The sequence below is a fragment of the Leucoraja erinacea genome, unplaced genomic scaffold, assembly GCF_028641065.1.
Source record: "Leucoraja erinacea ecotype New England unplaced genomic scaffold, Leri_hhj_1 Leri_1181S, whole genome shotgun sequence".
Lineage (NCBI taxonomy): Eukaryota > Metazoa > Chordata > Chondrichthyes > Rajiformes > Rajidae > Leucoraja > Leucoraja erinaceus.
In genome coordinates this window covers 36021-45976 of record NW_026575431.1, presented here as the reverse complement: position 1 = coordinate 45976, position 9956 = coordinate 36021, and positions in this window count along the sequence as shown.

Here is a 9956-nt window from a genome sequence, read left to right as displayed (position 1 = left end):
GAGGTGTCTTGAACATAGGTAGGGAGGGATTTAACCAAGGGTGATAGTTTGCTTCTCTGGTGGAGGACTACATCGACGACTGCTTTGGTGCCACCTCCTGCACCCGCACACAACTGACTGACTTCATCCACTTCACTGCTAACTTCCATCCGGCACTCAAATACACCTGGACCATTTCCGACACTTCCCTACCATTCCTTGACCTCACTATCTCCATTGCCGGTGATAGACTTCTGACCGACATCCACTATAAACCCACTGACTCCCATGGCTATCTGGACTACACTTCTTCCCACCCTGCTTCCTGTAAGGACTCCGTCTACTACTGCATCTGCTCCACGGATGAGGCGTTCCGCACCAGGACATCTGAAATGTCCTCATTATTCAGGGAACGGGGGTTCCCCTCCTCCACCATAAATGAGGCTCGCACCAGGGTCTCTTCCATACCCCGCAACACTGTTCTCTCTCCCCATCCCCCCACTCGCAACAAGGGCAGAGTCCCCCTAGTCCTCACCTTTCACCCCACCAGCCGTCACATACAAAAGGTAATCCTCCGTCAGTTTCGCCACCTCCAACGTGACCCCACCACTCGCCACATCTTCCCATCTCCCCCATATCTGCCTTCCGCAAAGACCGCTCCCTCCATAACTCCCTTGTCAATTCTTCCCTTCCCTCTCGTACCACCCCCTCCCCGGGCACTTTCCCTTGCAACCGCAAGAGATGCAACACTTGTCCCTTTACCTCCCCCCTCGACTCCGTTCAAGGACCCAAGCAATTGGTCCAGGTGTGACAGAGGTTTACCTGCATCTCCTCCAACCTCATCTATTGCATCCGCTGCTCTAGATGTCAGCAGATCTATATCGGCGAGACCAAGCGGAGGTTGGGTGATCGTTTTGCTGAACACCTCCGCTCGGTCCGCTATAACCAAGCTGACCTCCCAGTGGCTCAGCACTTCAACTCCCCCTCCCACTCCGTCTCCGACCTCTCTGTCCTGGGTCTCCTCCATGGCCACAGCGAGCAGCACCGGAAATTGGAGGAACAGCACCTCATATTCCGTTTGGGGAGTCTGCATCCTGGGGGCATGAACATCGAATTCTCCCAATTTTGTTAGTCCTTGCTGTCTCCTCCCCTTCCTCAGTCCCCCTGCTGTCTCCTCCCATCCCCCAGCCTTCGGGCTCCTCCTCCTTTTTCCTTTCTTGTCCCCGCCCCCGATCAGTCTGAAGAGGGGTTTCGGCCCGAAACGTTGCCTATTTCCTTCGCTCCATAGATGCTGCTGCACCCGCTGAGTTTCTCCAGCTTTTTTGTGTACCTCCCTGAGCTTGGTCTTGGACTGAGTTTCCCTTTGTCCATCTCCCTGCTGTCAGTGCTGGAGCTGTACTGGGCAGTCTCCATGCAGTTCTGACATGGTTTGTGCAGGTCTGTGCCCTTACAGTGTTTCTCGAATAGAAACCAGGACTCACTCGTTCAAAACAACAGACTGCAGTCAATAAAAGTCAGTCACTTCACAACTAAAACAGCAGAAGCAACAAACACACAAACATCTTGTTTACATTAATTCAATCTGAAGGGATGGATCACTGAGAGAAGTGTGTGAAGATTGAGACAAACTAACGAGAAAAGCGAGGGTGAAGTTTCTGTTTCAATGAGGTGGGCAGGATCGCATCTAGATTTTACTTCGGAGTCACGTGAGTGACTACGTGAAGAACCCCGCTAGGACGCATGCGTGCCATATCGCTACACGCATTGCAACGAGTCACAGCAGGGGGAACAACGTTCCCCTTAGCGGCAAAATTTGAAAGCCGGGTACAGCAGGTAAGAGACTCTGCGTTCCTTCCACTTACCTTTTAGGTGGAGACAAGGACCGGATCCACGAAGGCTGCGGGAACGCTGGCGGGGGAGAACCGCAGAATTACGGGCAGCCGGCAGCAGCAGCAAACGGCACGCTGATCTCCCATAATGGGAACAGCTGTGCCCGACTTCGCTCCCGCGCCAGCCCGGCCGGTTGGGAGAGAAGCAGCCGCGAGCGACCAGTGCCCGTGTGCATGGGGGTCGGTTTGAGCAGCTGAAGGAGATACTAAGCAGCCGCGAGCGACCAGTGCCCATGTGTTGGGGGTCGGTTTGAGCGGCTGCAGGAGAAATTAAGCTGCCACGAGCGGCCAGTGCCCGTGAGCACCGGGGTCGGTTGTAGCGGCTGCAACATGCAGGATAAAGAGCAGCCGGGAGCGGCCAGTGCTCAAGAGCATTGGAGCCGGTTGGACCGGCTGCAGGAGCAGTACCCCTTGTGGGGCTGCACAGTGGAAATACTCCAAAGTGGCAAAGCCACAGTGGGAAACTAATAAGCCCCACAGCAGTACTCCTTGTGGAGCGGCACAGAGTTTCTCACTCTTCAGAGGGGAACACCGAGAGTCAATCCTGGGCTGACTGCAGGAGCTGGAACAGGAGCAGCTTCAGGAGCAGCCGTTACGGCCAGTGCCCATGAGCATTTGAGCTGGATGGAGTGGCTGCAGGAACTGGAGCAGGAGCAGCCTCAGCAGTAACGGCTTCAGGAGCAGCCGCAATGGCCAGTGATCATGTGCATTGGAGCCGGTTGGGTGCCCGAGAGCGTCGGGACCAGCTGGAGCGGCTGTTAGAGCAGGTAAGTGGCAGTTCCATGAGATGGAGACTAGTCACAGAAGGGCAGCTAGTAGTCCTACAGCAGTACCTCTTGTAGGTCTGCACAGTGTTCTCTCTCATCAGAGGGGAGTATAGGGGGTCAATTTTGGGCTGCACTTGAACAGGAGAGCAGAACATACCCCTAGTACACTTAGGGTGCAGAAAACCTATGGGAAAACACTTACCATCACGGAACTGCAGAACCTGAATGTTCCCAGTATCAACCAAAACATGGTAGGGCAGGGACTTGAAACGAAATAAAGTTCTAAGTCCCAACAGCGGGACGGGATCGGTCGCACTATAAACAGAGACATGACACTAGATCACCAGGATGCACTGGCCTTATATGCTAACCTGGAACCTCCCAACCTCCAATATTAAAATGTGGAGGACATCCAACACGTATCCCAAGAATTTGTGTCCTAAATATCCTTATCATAGTTTAGAGGTGGTTGCCACTTCATCTTAGATTGACTAATTTGAATACTTCGTACTTTATATTCATTACAGATGGGAACCTTTGGTGCAACTAAGGTATTGATCCTAGGGAACTACATGGCAAGCATGGTATTAAAATATGCTTGCTATATAGTACTCATTGGAGGTGCCCACAGATGTATTTAAACAGATCGTCTGCGGTCCACCGTTAACACACTTCACATGGCAGTGACTTTGCCGTAAGAAAGGGTACAGCCTTTATGGAGGCTTGCAGGGAACTAAACCATCCATCAGACTGATAGTAGAATAATTGGCATTAGGGGCTGTGTGACAGCCACATGATATCGGACCTTTACATAATCATAGTACAGAGCGTAACACGCGTCACTCAAGAAATTATGTCGGGGTCATTCTGACAGACTAATGAAGCAACCAACAGAGGCCACTATGGTACAAACATGGTGGAACATACATTAGGCATTGTTCCTAACCAAACACAGTACCCGTCTATGGAACCACATACTGATGGGCCTTGGATTGGGATGCTACTAATTCCATCTCCAGCTGTGGGGGAGATGGAATGCCCAGGAGGCATCACTACTAACGTTGGGCATATATACCTGGGGAAGTAAGAGCTAGTCATGGCTTTAAGTCATATTGTTTTGGGTTATATCACCAGTATGTTAGTCTACAAATTGACAACACCACCGGGTTAGCATATGTCAACCATATGGGTAGAAACATATCGACACCATGTGACTATCTGGCCAACACTATTTGTGAATTGAATTGAATAGAATCCTTTATTGTCAATCAGACCTTTCGGTCTGAACGAAATGTTGTTGCCTGCAGCCATACATGTAATAATATCAACACACAATAAACACAAAGTAACATCCACCACATTCACCAAACACCTCCTCACTGTGATGGAGGCAATAGTCTTAGAGTTACTGTCTCTATTAATCTGGATTAATAGCGTATCCAGAAAGAGATTGGATATCAGCTTCCAACTTCCAGGGAAACTGAATTTAGTGGCAGACAACAGGTCACGCTAAGTCTAGAAATTCTGTATGGATGTTGGATAAAATATGTATTGCTGGAACAGCTGGTATGGAACACCAGATAACGACCTATTCACATCCATGCTCTTACCAGTTATCAAATTATGTTCTTGGGAGCCAGAACCTGGGGCAGTGGTTCAGATGTATCTTCGCTGATCATTTATGCATCCCACCCTTTGCCTCATCAGTCGGGTATTTAGGAAGAAACTATAGACTCCACATCTCCAATTTTGATAATACCTGATTACCCTACGCAACCATGGATACTGGTGATATCAACATGGGTCAGAACCATACATCACCATCCATCATAGATCTAACTTACTGGGTCTTCCCACAACAAGGGGAGTTACCCATGTCACTATTATATATTAACCTATTTATTTAGAGTGGTAAGCACCTCTTCTACACCTGGGACTGACGGACAGTCCACCCAAACATCAGTACTTGGTATCATCTAGTAACAATAATCATCACCACAGATCTATGAACATCCTGTCTGTTCTGTAATTCCTGGCAAGCCTCCATTACGATGAGAGGCTCAGTCATAGTGCCATCAACTGCGCCAGAAGTGCTCTGTCAACATACCTGTCGAAGGTACAGAGCGGTATTCTGTTGGGACAAACCCTGGTAAACAAACTCATGAGGGGCATTTTTAAAATTAGTCCCCAAGAACCAGGTACTCCCAAATATGGGATGTGAGCATTGTACTGACCATGTTAAGAAACTGGTCTCCAGCTACAGCTCTGTTCATACGGAAACTGACTATGAAAACAGTCATGCAGATGGTCCTGGTCACACCACAAAGGGTCCAGTCACTACAGAAAATAAGGTTGGACAACATGATTAATTCATCTGGAATTTAAGGTTTACATCAGTGTAATAGTCATACAGAACAGACAGGGGTCAACACGCCTAAAACAGAATTAGAGCCTACCCTACAGATGGTTGTCTCTGTATTATAACTAACTTACTATCATACATGAAGTATACTAAGATCATCAGAGGGAAGATATGTCACTTTAATCAGCTACTAACAGCCATTCAAACCATCTCTAGATGGCTAAAACTAGTCCTAAATAGGCTGGAGTGGACACTAGCATTTCAAATCTCACTCCACCAGGGCTGCAGCTACATTGGCAGCTATGAAGTTGGACGTACGAATGGACCAAACCCTCAAGACAGCAGGATGGCCAACGGAAGAACTTTCCAACGACTTTATAACAAACCAGTCATTGAACCTGGAACATTTGCAGAAACAAATTTAAGTTTTGTAATATAATATACCCATAAATAGGGGCAATAATTGGTGTTAATATTTTTACTTGGATTTCAATATTGTATTGATGTCTAATGATGTTAACTCTATTCTCCCCAAAAATCAAGGCAGATGTGATGCATGGACTCGTTCCACGGCATGAAATCACAGAGCTTTAAAATCTTCACGTATTCACTCACGTGACTCCGAAGTAAAATAGTAAGATTAAACGAGAACTTACCAGTTTGAAGTTTGATCTTTATTTTATGAGGAGGAACGTTGAGGGAATACGTGCCCTCCGCTCCCACCCTTGATCATAGTCTGAACTGGTATCTGTTGTCTAATCTTACTATGTTTAGTCATTACAGTTATCTGTGATTTCACACCGCTGCTTTGAAGAATGACACGCATGCGTCCTAGCGGGGTTCTTCACGTATTCCCTCAACGTTCCTCCTCATAAAATAAAGATCAAACTTAAAACTGGTAAGTTCTCGTTTAATCTTACTATTATACCAGGTTCGGACGGCTAATTTGATAAAATTGAACAGAATGAGAACTATCGCCTGCGAATGAAATATCGAACCAGTTGCATCAATGCGGTGTCTAAATATCAACACAACACTTTCAGTGAGACCATGCGTGAGCAGAGCCATTAGGATTTCCGTTAGCAGCGTCAGCGCTGTGTGGGTCGTTACTTGGAGTTGGAGTATGTGGTCGCCGCCTTTGTCCCTCCAACCGGCCTCATCATTATTGAGATGCTGTAACTCAGTGTCTGTGGAAGGACTGATCAGCGACTGAGGTGTGCGCATGGAAAGTGCGTAATAAAGGCGTTTGTTGTCCTTGAACCTGGAGCGCATGAGAAAAGGGGGCGCAGAGCGAACAGGGGCTGGTTGTGTACACTTGTACACTTTGGTGATAATCTAACTGGTGCTATCTCTTTTTATACACAGCGCCCCGACCTGCCCGGGGGAAAGACAGAGAGTGAGAGGCGGGGAGAGGAGGAGACAAGGTGACAGACAGCTTCCTCTCATATTCCAGCTCCACGCCCCAGATTCCTGAAAACATTTTTCAAACATTTTGCCCACAAACGACCCGAAATTTAGCGCTCCGGCCGAACTTTCAGACAGACATTCCGTGCTAAAAGTCAGTCAGTGATATTACCGCTGTCAAATTAATTTGTCTCCTTCCGGTTCTTCCTCGGAGCCAGTTCCCTCTGCCGAAATCGCCCACCCCACAGTGTTCCGCAGCTTTTAACGCGGATGATTTGGCAATATTACTCAGTTGATGCATGGGCTCTGAGGTGAGGATTTTGTCAGTGTTACTGTCTCACTGACAAGGAAACGGCTTTGAACTCAGCTTGAAGCCAAACGTATGCCCAGTCCGAGTGAGGTTTAGCCCGGTCATACATAGAAACATAGAAAATGGCTGATCATCCAACTCAGTATCCTGTACCTGCCTTCGCTCCATACCGCCTGATCCCTTTAGCCACAATGGCCACATCTAACTCCCTCTTAAATATAGCCAATGAACTGGCCTCAGCTACCTTCTGTGGCAGAGCATTCCAGAGATTCACCACTCTTCTGTGTGAAATTTTTTTTTCTCATCTCGGTACTAAAAGATTTCCCCCTTATCCTTAAACTGTGACCCCTTGTTCTGGACTTCCCCAACATCGTGAACAATCTTCCTGCATCTAGCCTGTCCAACCCATTAAGAAATTTGTACGTTTCTATAAGACGTAAGAATTTTGTAAGTTTCTATAAGATACAGGAAGAACAATTTTCCTGCATCAAGCCTGTCCAACCCCTTAAGAATTTTGTAAGTTTCTATAAGATTCCCCCTCAATCTTCTAAATTCTAGCGAGTACAAGCCGAGTCTCTCCAGTATTTCTTCCCAGGAAAGTCTGGTGAACCTTCTCTGTACTGCCTCTATGGCAAGAATGTCTTTCGTCAGATTTGGAGAACAAAACTGTACGCAATACTCCAGGTGTGGTCTCACCAAGACCCTGTGCAACGGCAGTAGAACCTCCCTGCTCCTATACTCAAATCCTTTTGCTATGAATGCTAACATACCATTCGCTTTCTTCACTGCCTGCTGCACCTGCATGCCTACTTTCAATGACTGGTGTACCATGACACCCAGGTCTCGTTGCATCTCTCCTTTTCCTAATCAGCCACCATTCAGATAATAATCTACTTTCCTGTTTTAGCCACCAAAGTGGATAACCTCACATTTATCCACATTATACTGCATCTGCCACACATTTTCCCACTCACCCAGCCTATCCAAGTCATCTTGCAGCCTCCTAGCATCCTCCTCACCGCTAACACTGCCCCCCAGCTTCGTGTCATCCGCAAACTTGGAGATGTTGCATTCAATTCCCTCGCCCAAATCATTAACATATATTGTAAATAGCTGGGGTCCCAGCACTGAGCCTTGCAGTACCCCACTAGTCACTGCCTGCCATTCTGAAAAGGACCTGTTTACTCCTACGCGTTGCTTCCTGTCTGCCAGCCAGTTCTCTATCCACATCAATACTGAACCCCCAATAGCGTGTGCTTTAAGTTTGTATACTAATCTCTTATATGGGACCTTGTCGAAAGCGTTCTGAAAGTCCAGATATAACACATCCACTGATTCTCCCTTCTCCACTCTACTAGTTACATCCTCGAAAAATTCTATAAGTTTCGTCAGACATGATGTACCTTTCGTAAATCCATGCTGACTTTGTCCAATGATTTCACCACTTTCCAAATGTGCTGCTATCCCATCTTTAATAACTGCTAGTTTCCCCACTACCGGTGTTAGACTAACTGGTCTGTAATTCCCCGTTTTCACACTCGCTCCCTTTTTAAAAAGTGGAGTTACTTTAGCTACCCTCCAATCCTCTGGAACTACTCCAGAATCTAAAGAGTTTTGAAAAATTATCACTAGAGCATCCATTATTTCTGGGGCTACTTCCTTAAATTCTCTGGGATGCAGCCTATCTGGCCCTGGGGATTTATCAGCCTTTAATCCATTCAATTTACCTAACACCACTTCCCAGCTGACCTGGATTTCACTCAGTTCCTCCATCTCATTTGACCCATGGTATTTCCGGCAGATTATTTATGTCTTCCTTATTGAAGACAGAACCAAAGTAGTTGGTCTGTCAGGTCCTTGTTCCCCATGATCAATTCACCTGTTTCTGACTGCAAGGGACCTACATTTGTTTGCAGCATCCTCCCCTCCAAGACGACCTCTTATGAATCCAACTCTGCCCCCAGGTCGGAGCTAGCCTTCCTGATGAGTTTGTTAATCCTGTTGGTGTCTGCGGCCTTCGCCCTGCTGCCCCAACACACAACAGTGAAGAAGTTGTCACTGGCTACCACCGTTTGCTACAAACTCGGGTGATTCAATCCACACCACCCAACCAAGTTGTTGAAAACACCTCTGTATTCAGCATCCCTCTTCTCACTAATGCTGCCCACAATTGTAGAGTCCGAGTTATATCTGAAGTCCGTGGTGTAGATGTTGAACAGGAAGGGAGAGAGGACTGTCCCCTGTGAGCCCCTCGTGTTGCTCACTATCATGTCCGAGACACAATTCTGTAGCCTGACATTGTGGTCATCCAGTCAGGTAGTTGGTGAGCAAGGACACTAATGGAGCATCCACCCATATCATCGTCAGTTTGCTGCCTAGCAGTGCAGGCCGGATGGTGGTAAAGTCACTGGAGAAGTTAAAACACATGACTCTCACATTGTTTCCTGGCTTCATGGAGACATTTTGGTGTAAAATCTGCAACTGGGGAAGCAAAATAGAAACTGTTTTCTCAAGACGGAAACTTGAACAAAATAAAATCTTGTTTCCAAGGCAGTAGCAATGAAAAAGATCAGCGAAAAATTAATGAAAGAGATAAAGAACAAAGTAAGAGGCGAGAGATGCAGCCAGTCAGAATCGTGTAAAGAGTAAACATTCTGGTGAGATAAAATAAAAGGGAAATTTATTGAGAAAGTGAGCGGTGATTCCGTGCAAAGTGAGTCTGAGGGGCAATGGTGGTAAATCGTTGACAGCAGAGTGAGTGGGAATCACTACCAGGTAAGGAAGTCGAGGAGGCGACCAAAAACGGTTCCTCCCTGTCAAGACACAAGATCCACCAAGAGACACCTAACTAACATTGAGGCACGCCAAAAAAACCAAAAAAAAGTTGTAATAAAGAATTTTCCTCATCCCCCTGTACTCCTTCCTCCTACTTATTCATCCTAATTATTATTGCACCTGGATCCACTGTTGTTTATCATCTATGTCCATCATTTGGATGATTCTACAATTGTCATGGTTAGCAAGTTAACGGATTCAGATTCAGATTCAAACTTTATTGTCATTGTGCAGTGTACAGTACAGAGACAACGAAATGCAGTTAGCATCTCCCTAGAAGAGCGACATAGTATATAAGCAATAAATAAAAATATTTACGTGCATACAGTCATAGTAGTGCAATTATTTTTTTTCCTGGTGGAAGGAGTGTCCAGGGGGGGCTCAGCACACAGCCCTGTGGAACGCCGGTG